The sequence below is a fragment of the Adelges cooleyi genome, unplaced genomic scaffold, assembly GCF_023614345.1.
Source record: "Adelges cooleyi isolate 19-005CV unplaced genomic scaffold, UGA_ACOO_1.1 ACOO_flye_CR_arks_rails_tigmint_CR_PRNA_31, whole genome shotgun sequence".
Taxonomy (NCBI): domain Eukaryota; kingdom Metazoa; phylum Arthropoda; class Insecta; order Hemiptera; family Adelgidae; genus Adelges; species Adelges cooleyi.
Window position 1 is genome coordinate 1,528,896 of NW_026095981.1, and position 17,868 is coordinate 1,546,763.

Genomic DNA, 17,868 nt, shown 5'->3' on the forward strand with positions numbered 1-17,868 from the left:
ATTTCAAAAATACAAAACATATTTATGTTTTTTAAAATTGTTTTCCAAAAATGTGTGACAGCAATTCATTCAAGTTCACCGTGTTTACTTAAGCTACTTCAATCTACACGTATAGAGTTGTGCTCTTAATACAACACGTTGTACATTTTGTTTCATATCAAATTCGTAGTAGGTACACAATTGTTTCACACAAAAATATCTACACACACAATATTACTTAAGTCGAATAATTATTTTAATCACTGGAAATCGGTAGGCACTCGCAGTGCTAATAATACTTGAATCAATCCCAATTGTAACGTTTGCCGTCACGTCGTATACGAAGCCCAAATCGTAGAACCAACTGCCCAAGATATCATCAACGTGACAATCGACTTGGTTTCCTACATATTGCAACATGGTCGTTTCCTGCGGTATCGGCTGCTCGCTCTTTTTGTCCTCCAGACCGGCTTTTAAATCCCGTGCAGTCCGGTCTCTTTTTGTCCGACGGAGTAATACAATAACGGTTGATCAACCATGAACATATTGTGTAACGGTTAAACAAATCCACGAAATCATCGCTTATGGTTTTTTTATTTCCACAATGTAAACTCGACCAATTTTCGAGTGGCGACCATTACTTACCGTGCTTAGGTCTCGTTTGCGCGCCTATCGAGTACGTCAAGTCCAACCCACCGGTCGTGCATTTAAACCTCGGCGACAAGCTGTGAAGTGTCATCGGCAGCCAATGTAAACCACCAAAAATGGTATTTATGCGAAGAGTCCGCCGTCGTTTTTATGTCTTCCTTTTTTTCAAGGCGAACCCGTATTCAATGTTGTGCATGGATCTCCTTATCCTGTACTTGATCATAGTCTCGGCGTACTTACACGTGAGCACAGTCCAAGTTTGTAAAATTGTTTAGTCGGTTCCAATTGTCGCGACTTCCTCGTAGCCGACACAACGCGTGTAAAACAAAGTACAGCAACCCAGACTAGTATTGAAATCAACGTTTGCGAATGCATTTGTCTAATAAGCGAATCACATAGTAGCACTATTCGATGAACAGCTTTAACTAAGGCGCGCAGTGTTAAAAAATTTGGTTAGATTCATTTGGTGTTTTTGTTATATGTACATGCCAATACTGTTTGCCAATGATATTTGCGTCGAGCTCGTAATGACGTTATTTAGTGGAGGACTTTTGACTTTTTTCAACTCAAGTCAGCAAATTTGAACGACACACATATTAGCATTGTTATAACATGTTATACGTGTGTCAATTATTAGCATGTGTTTGATATTGTTCCCACTAGATATTGGCTTACAAATTAGCATATGAACTGGCCATGTTTTAATTTTTTTTTTTTTGAGATTTCTACTTTTGCTTTGTCTACCACTATCATGTTAAACTAGTTGGTGAAATAAAAGCCAATTTAGATACTAATTGAGAGATGAATTTATTATTTCCAATTATGCATTATTATTATTTTTGCAGAGTTATAGATTTGTTTATCAGCTAAATGGTTTTTCATATATTTCGACGCAAACTATTCCGATTTAACCTAATTACACAATACACTACGGATGGAAAACTTATAAGAAATTCCATCTCGGTGTTAATTATGAAGATGTGACGTTACATTGATTGGCTTCACAGCGCAACGTGGTTGCTTTGTTAAAACAAAATTACCTAGAAAAAATTCGTATTACTTTTCTTGTGTGTTCTTTTTTTTCGGTTGTGACATTTGCGAAAAACAACCGGGTCCTAGGTGACAAAAAGACGTTGGGCTTTTTTATTAGTGTTGATCCTACTAGTTTTTTTAGTAAAAATATGCTTCTTCGGAAACGTGACCACTAGGAATCACAATGTGCATACATTATCATAATAATCATGTTAAAGCATCAAATCTTGGTGGGTACGCAGACCCTTAATACTAAAAAGTTATTTGAATAGCAATAACTTGAAAAACATTTGCAGTTTAGTGTTGTTTAAACATTAATATAAGTGTCTTCGGAGTAGTCCGATGTGGAAATAGCCAGGAAGAAGCAAAAATTAGGAAGGGAGTGAGACAGGGGGCACACTGTATCCATCCCTTTTTAACCTATATGTACAAGAAGCGATAAATAAAGTAAGAGAAGAAATTGAAGTAAGGATAAGAAAAAATGGTGAAAGAATAGATATGCTAAGATTTGCAGATGACATAGTGGTAATAACAAACAATGAAGAGGATCTACAGAATATCTTAGAAATAATGAACTTAACAATGAAAAATGAATACAATATGAAAATTAACATAGCAAAAACTAAAGTCCTTGTTTGTAGCCGTAACGAAGGAATCCAAATTCAAATTACACTAGATGGCAACACACTAGAGCAAGTTAATGAGTACAAATACTTGGGAAGTACGATAACTGAGGACGGCCGTAGTACCAGGGAGATCATAAGCAGAATAAACCAGGCTAAACGTGCATTTCAGAGCAAGAAAAATATGTTTACATCTAGAAATATTGACTTAAAAGTGAGGGAAAACCTACTAAAGGCTTATGTTTGAAGCGTAGTACTGTATGGAATGTGAGACATGGACCATAAGTAAAACAGAAGAAAAAAGACTCCTAGCGTTCGAGACCTGGTGTCTCAATTTTTTGTTTTTCGTCTATGATTAATGCAATTTTCTGTAACCCTGACGTTCATTTAAAAGGAAACAACTAAGATAATTTATCTTATTTATGCATGTAAATTATCATAAACTTTTTTTTTATTGTCTAAAGGTTTCGCCTTGTCGCTTCAACCAATCTTCTCTTTTATCTGCTAGTCTTTTCATTTCTTCATAGCTTGCTAGAGCTAATAGCTTCTTCATATTCCCAAGATTTGTTTCTTTGGGTTCATGATGAGTACTTTTTATATTACTAGAAGAGCGTATAATGGTTGTGTGTTGGGAATGGTAATGCAGTGGTTTCCCCTTGCCTTCTGCATCGCAGTAGCACCTCTTATTTCTATGAGGTGCTATTCAAGTATAGATAAATCTATACTTGATACAAACAACGCTGCTGCCCATTGTTTGGTCCATTTTCGTCGCCTTTTACGACTGGCATGGACCACCGCAGGTGTATTCTAACCCCCACCCGGAGGGGAAATCATAAACTTGCATAATATATTGTGTTTAAACACATTTTATGTTTTGTATCTCATACACGATGTTTTGAGACATCAATTCGTTGTGGTCATACGTTTATCCATTTATACTATAATTAACAAATCATTGTTATTTGTTGATATGCCATGTTATAACTGAGAACATACGGATGTATGCAGATGTTTATTTTTCCACTGACATTGGTGTCTAATCAAAGAATAATACTAGTGCTGAAGAATTTGGTTAGGTTAGGTTTTTCTAAAGATGGATATTATTGACCGTATAAGAGTAACTGGAGTGTTACATAGTTGTTGAGTCGCATGTCATATTTTATTGACACAGCATAGTTTCTAGGATTGCCTCGCTAGGGGGTTCTACTGTGTTATCTCATTGATGTAAGACAGTATTAATTGTATTGTGTAATTAGTAATTCAGTTTTACACACTATTGTATCGCCGTTTTAACAATAGTAGTGTTGGTTAACTGTTAATTGTAGCATGGTATTTATAGTAAAATGTTGGTGTTCGCACAGGCACTTAGTTTGTAGGTACTAACTACAATACATTATTATATTAGGACCAATAATTGTACATGTAAACATGTTTACACTATCCATAACCGATTTTTTTTGGATTTCTTTAACAATAACATAAACTGATTTGTCAACCGTTATTGTAATATTTCATCAGACAAATAACGGACTACACGGGATTAATTAAAAAGGCGATTTGGAGTACAAAAAGAGCAAGCAGCTGGTACCGCAGGAAACGACCATGTTGCAGTCTATAGAAAACGAAATCGATGATTACGTTAATGATATCTTTTGAAGTTGGTTCTACGACTTGGCCTTTGTATACGAATTGTCGGGAAACGTTAAAATTGCGATTGATTGAATTATTATTAGCACCGAAATACCAATTTCCTTTTGTAGATTATTCAACTTGTGTAATGCAGTGTATAAAATACTTTTGTATGTAGATATATTTGTGGTAAGCAATTGTGTATTAAAAATTTGATATTAAAACAAATTGTACAACGTGGTATGTTAAAAGCACAACTTTATACGTGTTCACGTAGACTAAAATAATTTAAATAAATATTATACAATACAATTTTTGGGAAATATTATTAAGCACAAATAAGTTTGCATTTTTTAAATGCTGTTTTGTTACTATTGTTATAATTCTTTATTTAGAAATTAATAAAATAAAATATACTGTCAATAAACGTTGATAAAATGATTTAATTATTTTATATAATATGTCGATTGAGACAAATTTTGAGAAACGAATTACATTTTTCCACTTCATGAAAAACAATGAATCATAAAATATATTATGTCCACCAAGGTTTATTGTACATGATAGGTACATTGTGATACATTTAGCTATAGTTTAACGACTGAATGAAATCGAGTACATTTTCCACAACAGTTTTCGTGACTCGAACATTTTGAATTGACCAATTGGCCAAAAATATATACCTATTAAAACATATTTTAATTTTACATTTTCCCAAAAAGTGCTATATTTAAGAGCCCATAACTTCTTAGAGCTTAAACTAAAAATTCTGACCAATATATTACTTATATATAAATAAAACATCTGGTAAAGGTTTGGTAATGGAGATCTGCTTTTAATAGAAGCTGTAATTATGAAATGATCAGAAAAACTATATAAAAATTCAAACAGGTGTCCAGCAACAGCTCAGTGAACTATGATATTATAAGTTACAACACAATTAAAATTAAAATATAACTAAAATAATTAATTCATTCTTTATTGTATATATATAATTTTTTTTTGAGCTGCTGTTGATGCAGATTGAACAAAATTAGACAACTATTAATATTAACTATTTGAATTTTTTACGTGGTGCGATTTTAGACAATGGGCATTTTTACAGCATACAAATTAAAATATTAATTTCAAATCATTTTTTTTGTAACTAATTTTGTATTTTAATAAACGGTTCATATTATAATATCTGAAGCACTGAATAAAAACAGCCAAGTTAGCAATAGTTTTGCATTCTGACCAACTCGCTTGACAGTATATAAGTACACATATGTTAACGACCTAAGTTTTGGAAACAACAAGCTTAATAAATGAAAATTAATTAAGTTGTAACAATATGAAACGACTTAAATATTTGTTTTTTTTTTTAATAACGACAAAGTTGTTTAGGGTTTTTTTAAATTTATTTTCTTGCGAGTGGCTAAACTTATTCTGGACAATTGTCGTTGGTTAGTTATTCCTATGACAATAAATTTAATTTCTTCAAAACCTTTATTATAACAAATAACAAAAAAAAGTCATTATTACTAGCTGATAGTAAAACCCGGTGTAAATAACAACAAATTATGAAATTGCACAATATTCAAAATATATTTGTTGCTATGGTACATTGTTTATTATTTGTACTTAAACATTTATTTAGATTATTTGTATTAAATTTTGTATCATTGTTTTTTGTCTACTCCAAAACTATTTATTTTTGTATAATTATTAAATGAAATATAAAACCTTTTATCCTTTTCACCTTTAACACAATTTGTTATCCTACTTTACATTAATATATCTATAATTAAAAGATATAAATATATTTAATTTCTTCTGTGGTAAAGTGATGGCAAGTAGCGACAAGTCAGCGTGTATGAGCTTAAAACGCTCATTAAGTGACATCGAGGACGAATACGACCAGTCCGGAAAAACGGCCAAGTAACCTAACAGTTATATATTTTAGGAAACTATTAATTTTAAAATGATTATAATTGTACAAGTAGAAATCAGACTCATCATTTTGGGTTGGAAAAAAAAACATCCCCTTCATTTTTATACTCTAACGGGAGATATAATGTACAATTGTCTCGCACGTGTCACATTAGGCCGACCGACCGACTGTTACCGAAAGACGACCAATAATTTTGCTTAGATTTAGATTTGACTAACTTTTAGTAATAACATATTGTATGTGATTATCGAAGAAAATACAATACATTGTACACGCTATTGTCATAAATTAAATAACCAACAGATTTGGCTTTATTTTTTAATAAATATGGAGAATTGAAAAAAAAAATGTTTGTTTTGGCTTCAATAGTAGAGGAAACGAGAGAAAACGGTTTGACGTAAAATATTTTGAGTATGGGAAGATATGTAAAAAAAAAAAAAAAATATAAGTTGAGTAATAGAATAATAGCTGCTAAGTGTTCGGGTTATAAGGTGACCATTTTGAGTGGAAGTCGAGAATATACCAGATTTTAATGTTACTCGCTTAATAATTTCACAGATAAATTGTTGATCTAATATAATACAATATGTCGTTTAATTTATATTTTAGTAAAATAAAATCGAATTGCCTGTAACCAAATAACGTGGCACTTTTATTAGTTAACGGTTGCTACTATTTCACAGTATTGACATGTTCAAATCGACAAATCAAACGAATCACTATTTTAACCAATTTTTTTCAACACCGCGCTTTAGTTAAAAACTGTTCGTCGAATAGTAGTGCTACTATGTGTTTCGCTTATTAGACAAATGCATTCGCAAACGTTGATTTCAATACCGGTTTGGGTTGCTGTACTTTGTTTTACTGCACGCGTTGTGTCAGGTATGCAGGAATGGCAAAAATCCGAACTAGCTGACAAATTAAACAAGCTGTCGCGTCATTCGGGATGGCGGTTTGTGAACAACGTCAAAGTTATGGAAACTTATGCAATAGACGACCAAACCTACCGAGCAATCGTGGATTCCATCTCGAGAAACCAATTCAATTTTTCCACTTCATAAAAAACAATGAATCATAAATATATTCTATAACAATGAAAAAAAGTTTCTACAATCCAGTGTTATTCAAATAGGAAACTTTGCTGTTTTACAGGCACGAGTAAATATTGAGTGAGGGCAGTGAAACTTTTAGAGTCTTTTTTTCACCCACTTGAGCAGTTTGAGACATTGGGAGCATAACATATTGAAAAAGTGCAAACAAAGAGACACCTTAATATATATACATATACTGGGGAGTAAGTATGGGAGTACAGGGAGGTACAGGTCTTTGGAAATTTATTATCAAAGCTAAGTGTTAGAAAATGTATCTAAAAAAGAACTATGGAATTTATGTATGTAAATTATTATAGTATTGAAATATTAAAAAGTATATTGCCAAGTAAACTAACATAATTTTAGAATAATTATTCGAATTTTAGTATTTTTTCCAAGTTAAATATGTTATATGTACAGAGTCTGTCGCAATGTCTGTCGAAATATAAATAAAGTACAACTATCGAAATTATTGCAAACTATTAATATTACAAGAAGCCTTTATCAACAGAAAAAGGAGAGGGGGTACAAGTTTTACACTAAATGGTCAAATGATTAAATACTAATAATATTATGTATATTAAAAAATGTTATTTGTCAAATACGAGTGCTTCACGTATAGATTTTGGTTTTACATGGGGTAAGAGTGGGAATAGGGATGGGGATGGGGATGTTAAATTTGTTTTAAAATTTATTTGGTACTTCAACGAGACATGAAAATGTTCTTTCGTGGTTGCAGACTCGTCTAAAAAACGCTCTTTACTGTAATATTTACAATTTTTCCTTAGAAATTGTGTGAAATTACCTTCCTTACCAGTACTACCCAATTGCTTCTTGCTGGCTGGCAATCCTAATCTGTAATAAGTGAGCGAATGGGCTACGCAGATGACTTCTCCAAACATATCTTTGGCCTGTTTCGATAAACTGGCTGAACCAACTATTTAGCAATGTTGGCCAGCATTCCATTTGCAACAGCTTCGAGTTTCTTGGGTACAAGCACTGGTCCACCAACACGTTTTGGTAAAAAAATGGCTTATCAAATGTGTAATAAGATAATTACAGATACGACACAACAACTGGTTTACAATAACAAATAAAAAAGAAAAATTTAGAAAGAACGTTATATAAGAAAATTATAGAAAAAACATTGTCAGAAGGAATACACACAAATGAAACGAAAATTAAATCACAATAACACAATCAATAGAAAACAGGTTGCTAGAGTAACGTAACCAAAACAATCTCTTATTAAGGTCTAAAAAAACATAGCCATCATTTTTATAATTAGTGGGACAGTGAACAGACATTTTTAACACATGACGAGTTCAGTCAACTACATAAACAGTGTAATTTGAAAAAATTCCCGTCAAAATGAAACCCAATCAACACCGAATTTTGACAACTAGTATTTAGCAACAGTATGTTTATTGGTAAATTTTAAGGAAAAATTGTAATTCGCACAGTCGCTATCGGATGACATAGAAATTGCACAGACAAACAGTTAAACAAACACACACACAAACACATCCACAGACACAATGCCAAGTTGTTATATTATCGATTACAATACAAAAAAAAAAAAATTGTATTTAATATATATTCAAACTAAACAAGCGAATAAATTAAAATAATTTATTCTTTATTCGATTTCTGTCTAGTGCTTATGCAAACTTATTCATCACCAAAAGTTGAGGAGTTATTATTTATTTAATTTCTCTCCTCTGTACAATCTATTTTCTGTCTTATTTCTATAAGTCACAATAATTCAACCGTAGGCCTATTAGAAGTCTTGTGTGTTGTCATTGTCTTGGAAGCATCTGCAGCCCCCGGAAGTTAGTTACAGCCTTGCACTTCAACTGAATATTGTATGCCGCCTAACCAGAAAGCGGGTTAAGGTAGTCTATTAAAGTGTCAAAAGTCGACGATCTAGTGTACAGTACGGTTGAATGTGGTGATTGTGAATGTCGGTTGTAGCTGGGCGAATCGATACAGTAATTATATTAAAAGGGACTTTAAACTGGCTGTACAGACTTGGCCGCTTTGCAAGTCGAAGGCCGTTAAGTCCTTGATAATGCAGTTAACAAAAATCATAAACCTAATAAACTGATCGACACGATCACAGCTGAGTACGATTAATTTGCTATACACGAACAACACTGTTTTAAATGTTTCATTGCTCTTGATTTTTTTACCTGTTTAATTTATTTAACATTTTTTTTTTTTTTTTTTGTAACATTTTTCTTTTTTATTCAAGACTGCTATTTTAATAAAAACAATTTGCTAAGAATTTTGACTGGTCGATGACCAGTTTTGGAAAATCACTTTTTAAGTTTTTAAAGGTTAAAATTTAAGACGGAAGGTGGAGTGCGGTAGAGTAAGCGAATAAAGTTCTGTTTATATGCGCGCATTACTTTACCGCAATTAACTTTCGATTTATACTGTGCTTGGTTTGGACTGTACTGGTTTGAAAATACTAACTACCGATTTGCATCGAAGCGTTTTTTCGAAAGTGATTTTATCACTTTCAGATTTAAACATTCCTGTAAACCTGTGACCTTCCCGTCACCATTATGCCCCGACCCCGCTGTACTGGTTTTTTTTTGTTGCGACTTGTTACAATTTTTAAAAATACAATTAATTTTTTTATTACAAGCGAAATTCAATAGTAATAATAATGTCAATATTAATCATAGAAAATGTGTTTTAAATGATTTCGTTTAAACAAATTAAAATTTATGACGTTTTGAAGTTTTAAACGAAATTCCATCGACTACCCGAGCACAGTATCGATATTGTAACGGTATAAAAATATATACTTATTGCGACCAGTTAAACCTTCACGGCAGAAGAACTTTATAATTATAATTATATTGTGAGATCTTTTTAATTGTTCTTATTTAAACGCTTCCTGTCCATCAATCATCTTTGTTAGCGTTCAATATGTATGTTTTCGTCAGAATAATTATAATAACGTTGTGTCTTTGTGCCTCGCCGAAGCGTTGCGATAGTCTAGAAATACCAGTGAAAATTGAGAACTTACGAAAATACGAAGTGTTAGAGTTGCTCACCGTATGCAGCGAGTTTATGAACTTAATAATGCACGATGAAAGTATTTACACTGCGACACACGAAAGCGAAATTCGGTTAACCGAGCATATCACGCGTACGGATATGGTCCACAAAGGCACTGCAAAGTTGGTTGACTACAAGCTACCGGTTGTGGGAAGGACTTTGTACGGATTGAAGAGCGACACGGAGTATCCACATCTGTTACCGGAAATATCGTTGAGAATAATAAACGTCGTGGAGAGCGTTGGCGTGTTCCTCCTGATCAAAATAAGTATGCTCGCCCGTTGCATTGCGGGCATATCGCAAGCACCCCGTATCCTGTTGACGACTAGTCTACTACTGTCTTTGAACGAAATCGATTACAAATTCAAACAACTTTCCATACCTCGTAAACCGACCGAAGACCTAAGTGGAATCATTCTACCGTACACCTATGAACTTGATTTTACTCCTACAGACGTGGCACATTTAAAGAACGCGTGTACTGCGTTTGTATACAGATATACTTTCTTAATCGGGTTCGTCAACATAGGAGATATCGACCAGACCAACTTTAACCCAAACACTAACACTAGAGAAGAGTTTTTAGCTATTCAACTAAATTTCATACAGATGTACGTCGATCATTATTTTAAACCTCTTCCTTTGGACGACCAATGAAGTACAGTAGCTGCACCATTCAAGGATTTAATATAATTTTATTTTAAACTACAAAAGTATTAATTTATTCTAAATTATTTTATTGCTCATTAGTACGTATTTAATTAAAGATTTAATGTGAATTAATGTAATAATTTAACGTTGGTCAATATTTTGTCCTCCAAAAGTCCGTACATAGCAAATATACGGAAGATTTTTAAAGTATACAATAAGTTTAGTTTTATTTCAATGTTTTATTTCTTGAAAATTACATTTAGCCATCCGTGTAAGCACTGTTACAATAATTATGAAAAAATTATATGTTAATTAATATGTCGTTTTTCTGCGCAATAAATATGTTAATTACTTACAATATAACCACCTCATTCAGAAAGTAAAGAACAACAGGATTTATTATTTATCTTATTTTACTTACTTATATTTTATACAATAAAATAAGAATCGAATTCTTCCAATAACAACGGATGCTTAGTGTAAACACTCTAAGGTTAGGTTTTTTCTATAAAACCTATTAAACGATAGAAAAAAATGTTTTGTTCACACATAAAATATGTTTGACGATTTTTTATGCAAGATATAATGTTTTCAACAAATGTCATTGTATTAAAATGTATACTTAGTTAGGTCCACGTAAATTCTTGTACCGTTCTTAGACACAATTTCAAGACTTAAAAGCTGAAAATTAGACTGAAGACCTATCTATAACAAAAAATATAATGTCAATATATTTTTCATTTAGGACAAACACAACAAATCTTAAAATTTGGTCATTAATAGCTACAATGGGTTTAGAAACGTAACAATTTTTTAAGTGTAATAGACAGGGTGTTTCACAAATGTAGGAAAAATTAAATAAACAAATTAAATTTTGTTTTAGTAAATATTATTATGATTAAAAAAAAAAAAAAAATTACACTCGATTGTGCTATAACAGCACTGTTCTTTTGCTATTGACTGTTCTGTTTTTTTTTTTTTTTTAATGTTTTGTGTCACACTTTTTTTTTTTATTTAAGATTGCCATTTTATTCAGAACTATTTGCTGAAATTTTTAACGGGTCAATAACCTCTTTTGAACCGTTACTTTTAAAGTTCCCTAGGTTTAAAGTTTATGATGGGAGGTGGGTTGCTGTGGATAATGCGCGCAGATAAAAAAAACTCTATACGCATACCTCACTTTCAATTTATTTTTTTATTACAAGCGAAATTCAATAGTTAAAACAATGTCAATATTTATTATAGAAAATGTGTTTTAAATAGTATCGTTTAAACCAACTTAAATTTATAACGTTCTGAAATTCGTTATACTGAAACGTCTGAAACGTCGTGGAGAGCGTTGGCGTGTTCCTCCTTATCAAAATAAGTATGCTCGCCCGTTTCATTGTGGAAATATCGCAAACACCCCGTATCCTCATGACGACCAGCCTACTACTGTCTTTGGACGATATCTATAAGAAATTCTATCAACTTTCCATACCCCGTGAACCGATCGAAGACCTAAGTGGAATCATTCTACCATACACCTATGAACTTGATTTTACTTCTACAGATGTGGCACATTTTAAAAATGCGTGTACTACATTTATAAACAACTATAGTGTCTTAAACGGGTTCGTAGACATAGGAGACATTAACTCGACCGACTTCGACCCGAGCACTAACACTGTAGTAGAATTTTTCCGTGTTCAGCTAGAATTCATACGGACGAACGTCGATAATTATTTCATTCATATTGATTTGCCTGCCCCCAATAAAGTGCAATAGTTCCATTAGACCAAGGATTTATAATGATCTTATATTATAAAATAATTTTATTGTTTATTATTATGTATTTGATTAATGTGAATTATGTTTGCCCCAAAAAAAATATTTTTTTTTAAAAATATACAAAGAGTTATTTTGTTATTTTAATATTTTGTTTAGTAGAAATTACATTTAACCATCTGGTAAGCGAATCTGAATAAATTGCATGTCTTTTAAAATAATTATTTTATACACGTTAAGTGTGAAGTTATAATATAGTATTATATTTCTTGATAATACCATATTTATTATTATAGATTTTTGAAATATTATTTTACTGGATAGTTTGTTCGGTCATTGGAGGCAACTAAATGAGAGACCGTACTTAACTGTATTACTTTTTTTTTGCGTAGTAAAGATGTTTATTATTTATAATATAACCACCAAATTTATAAAATAAAGAACAAAATGATTGAAATTGTTTGGGATTTGGATTGTAAAAGGGGCTTTTGATAAAAAATAATACGGCAAATTTAATCATGTCATAACTACTATTTTCAAAACAACTATACAAACGTCTTACCCGCTAAAATTGACAAAGTTATGTCGATGTTTTTTGAGCAATGTGATAGAGTGTTATTTGAACGTTACAAATAAAAAACCAGCACAGTCTCAACTATTATACTCTAATCCAAGTACAGCGACAAGTTAAAAAAGTTGGTTCAAAACAATTATAAAATCTGAAAGTGATGTCATCACAATCAAACGCTTCAATGTTATTCTGCAAATAGTACAAACCAGTATAGACTGTTGTATTTTTACAAGTAGTTGTAGCCCTTAGAACCAGTATACTTATTATTGATATAGATATTTAAACTTAAAACTAAATTTTTAGGTTTTTGAAACATAGGTACCTAAGAAAATGTCGGGTAATGTTGATGTGTATTATGAAAATTTAAGTATACATAATATTTTATGTTCAATAAAACAGACAATTCTTCAAGATGGCAAAATAGTTATCCAAAACTGGTTATCGACTAGTCAACATTTTTAGTTCATTATTCTCAATTTAAAAAAATTAATGAAACGTATGCGTTACCATTTGAGTTTCAAAAGTTGTTATCAAAAAAACATCAAAAATTGTGAAAAATTGAGATCACATTGCATAAAAATACTATGTAAAGAAAAAATTTAATTTCTTATTAAACCCAGTGAGATATTGAGTGGTTTACGATAAGTTGATCACCCTGTATATGAGTAATAAAGCACATAAAAACAATTTTCATACACTCAATAAATATCTACCATTTTTACTGCGGTAAAGAGTTTTACAAATTTTGAACACAGCACGCAATAATATTCTGAAAAATAATTTGAAACCAACATACTACTTTTTTCAACTTAAAATACTTAGACCATCGCCGCATAAATTTCACATTACAACTCTTTATTTATATTCATTAAATTTTTACCAATCTTTCTTCTTCGGTTATATTTGTAAAAAGATTTACAAATTTGGCATGTTTTATCTATTTTACGGTTGGAAACACTTAGTTTTACGCGATGATGATTAGTACTACAATTCGATAAGCTCGAATATGTTTGGTTTATACAAGCTACAAACGCACTTAGCTGTCACGTGATAACGTACAGCAAAAATGTTAAAAAGATTAAATAATTGGTTTTACCCAATTTTGCTAACTTCTTTTGTATTGATTTACGTTGTACTTGGTTTGGACTTTACTGGTTTATAGTGTGCTGGTTCATACTGCGCAAGCTTAGTATGTACTATGTACATGCTTTATACAGTAATGGTTTGGACTGTATGTAACTTGTTTGTAATGTATTAAGTTTTAAATATCTAAAGATTCACATCGAGGTGTTTGACAGTGGATACATCACTTTCAAATAAAAATACCCACAAAAATACCCTCTCTTGAACCACAATGCTAATACTACTTATTGTGCTGGTTTTTACTGTACTAGTATTGTACTGTACTTGGGGTATTACCTTTAGAATACAATATTATCTAGTAGCTAATGTAGTATCACAGATTATATGAAAACACTTAGCTCTCTAAGCCGAAAACAAAGGAAATTTCTAAATAAGGCTGATTAGGGACTCGCATTAGTGTAGCAGCATTAATTAATATCAATTATTATTGAACAGATATTTTACAATATTCATGTACAAACTCCTTATGAATCAAGATTTAAATGATAACTGACTTATCTATTATCATAGATAAGATAATGTATTTTAATCTAATCTGTTATATTATTATGAAATTTTATGCTTGAATCGGCGGCTCCATTGACTTCACTTTAACATGCTCGTATTTTAACATAGATAAGTGAAGCATGTGTTAATGAACTTTTCAAAAAACTATAATAAAAAAACAATAACCGTTCAGAAAGTAAGTTTTTTAGGAAAATAATTCTCAAAACTAGATGTAAAAATAGAATTTTTTTTGATACCATAAGACTAAACTTAGAAAAGAAAAAAAAATGATTTTAATGTGAATTTTGCGTTTAGTTTACTAAGGTTGAAGCTCATTAAATATTACTCAGTTTGGAGAGCATAAAAATAAAATAAAAAGCTATTGCAATAAGGACATAAAACGTTTCATCATTATTAGGTATATTTTTTATTCAGTTTTTGATTAAAAAAATAGAAAACTGTTTTCTTTCGAAATACAATCCCTACAAACGAAATTCAGATACGTTTGATTTTACCAAATTAATTTTTCCGTTGGCGATTTATAAAATATGTAGCTGTTTTAATCATAATCATAATACAAGATTAAAGTTCACATAAATTAGTACATTTAGTACATAATATTATGGTACTACATTTGAAGTCAATACACCCAAAACAGCTTCTTTCTAATACACGCTATAGGTATATTACGATAGGGCTATCTTCGGTCAACTTTTCAGCGTTTAAATCTTAAAATTGCGCCTAAAAATTAAAAAAGGCAACGTCTGCGGGAGTGGGGGGATGCGGTTTTTTGAAAATTGAATTCGAGTATATTTATGGGTAGAGATATGCCTATAAAATATTTGATTCGACCCGACAGAGTTTATTCACCAAGCCATAGCAAGTAAAGGTTAAAAGTTGAATTCAAGTACTTTGGCAGTTTTTTTTTTTACCAATTTTTTATTCGAGTCGTTACGTTTAGAAATTGCATAGGTCGACGGGTACTTTTATATATGCAAAACTTATTAAAATATGCTAAGTGCTACAATACTAAAAATTCAAAGTCACGCGAATGAATTTCCACATTATTGACACATTTTCTTGAATTTGACACAACGTTAAGTAAACAAGTAATAACAAATATCTATCGGCCACAGTTTTTCAAACTATTGAAATAAAGCACAGACATTTTTAACAATAAAAAAGTAACCTAACGGTTGTTTGTCTAACGCCAGTGGTTCATGAACTATGCTTATACTTTAATGTTTTAAGCTTCACCTTGAATATTTTTTTTTTTTACCATTTTAGTAGGTTCTACTTAGAGGTGTAAGGGATATGTAATTTATTTTTTCAATAATTATTCTTTCGGACGAAGGTTTAGACCTAACACAGTCTAATGCAGTATTGAAACGTTAAAAATTGTTTTATCTAAATATTACATTTAGGACTTTTGCAACACATTAGTTATAGTTGAAAATATAATATAGAATATTATTTTTAGTTGTTGGTTTCAAAAAATGTTATGCAATTTAAACTACTTAATAACCTATGGATATGACTAGCTGTAGGTATGTTTGATTGTTCCCATTATCCGTTTAAACTTCTGAACAGATTTTGATGGAAAAAAAATTAATTAACCGCCAAATCTCTGGAGTGTTCTTAGCCATAGGTTAATTTGTTGTGAAATTAAAAAAAAGGTTCTCCAAATACTAAAGAAAAAATTGGACTTAACATATTTGACGCGAACGCTTAATAGTTAAAAATCTGGGATTTTATGAAAACTTTTGTTTTTATTAGGGAAAATCAAATATTATACACTATTATAATATTATACATAACTACGGATACGCATCGAAGCAGTTTATTTGAAAATGATTTATCATTTACACAAATAAGCCGGTTGAACTTTTTTTGGTAACAATAAGTCATAGTTGTTGTTTTCAAACGTGTCGTAGAATATCATAATAATTACATACAGATACAACCCGTGTAAGTATTTTTCAAAACTAGGTCACACAGTGTAAACACAAAAAATTGTTTATGTCTATCAGCATTTGTAACATGCAAAATACCGATGTTGAGCTTTTAGATCAGAACTCAAAATTCAATCACGAAGTTTGAATTTCATACAAATATTGTTCCGTTTGTCAATAAATTCAGGTAATAAGTAAATGAAAAAAGTAACATATTAACTACTGATGCATATTTATATTATCTTAAAATTTATTTTTCATGTTTCAGCTGTTAACCGGACGAAACGTAAGTATTAAATTAATATACAAACGTATACAATAATCACCAGGATTTAAAACAAAAACTACATTATTTCTAAGTAAACCTCAATTCAGAAAAAAAAATCTGAAAACGATAAAATTTAGTTTTATCTACAGTATAACTTCGTTGACTTACTCTCCTTTAGCATTGTTTTAAAACTATTTATATATTTTTGTCCGATATATATATTCCATTACATTTCGTCTCATAGTCAATACTGTTTATTTCCTCTTTGCTCTCAAATCAAACCACTTGTTATACTTGTCTTGGACTTCTTCCTGTGTGTTACTCATATATTGTATCTGCAATATAGTTTCTATCTAATCGTGGTAATTTCTTTTATATTTTAATAGTGTTACTTTAATTTCTGTTTGATCTCTTACGCACTTTTTCAATTAATCATTTGTTTCCACGTGTCATCGCAATATTTTAGTAATCCGTTGTCGAAGATCAAATATCGAATGCTCTACGCCGCTTTAAAGTTTGCGGGGGAGGGGGGGCGGTAAACGCGAAAATAGTTTGTTACCAGAGGGTACTGATAATAGGTACTGCTGATAACGTTATCTTATCATAGATAACAATGTCTTATCACTAATCGTATTTTCGCGGAGGTACCGCGAAAGCAAAGTACGGTTTGCTGATAGCCGTTATAGTCATGTTTTAAAGTCAAAATTGTTTACGAACAGTTTGGAATATGGCGTGTTTTGGCGATGTGTTTTAAATAAAATTGGTTGCTGATATTGTTTACTGGATTAGTTTAAAACTTACCACTTCACCAAAACGTATTGTTTACTGTTAAGCAAACATGTAGTGATAAAACCTCGATGATAATGTGATATTATACAATTTGTGATAACAGATAATATAATTTTAAAAGTGATTATTTAAATATTTATTTATTTGAAATATTTTTTTAAATAATTGAATAGTGAGCAAGTAAATATACTTGTAATTTTAACAGTATATTTGTACAGTCTCAATCAACTATTC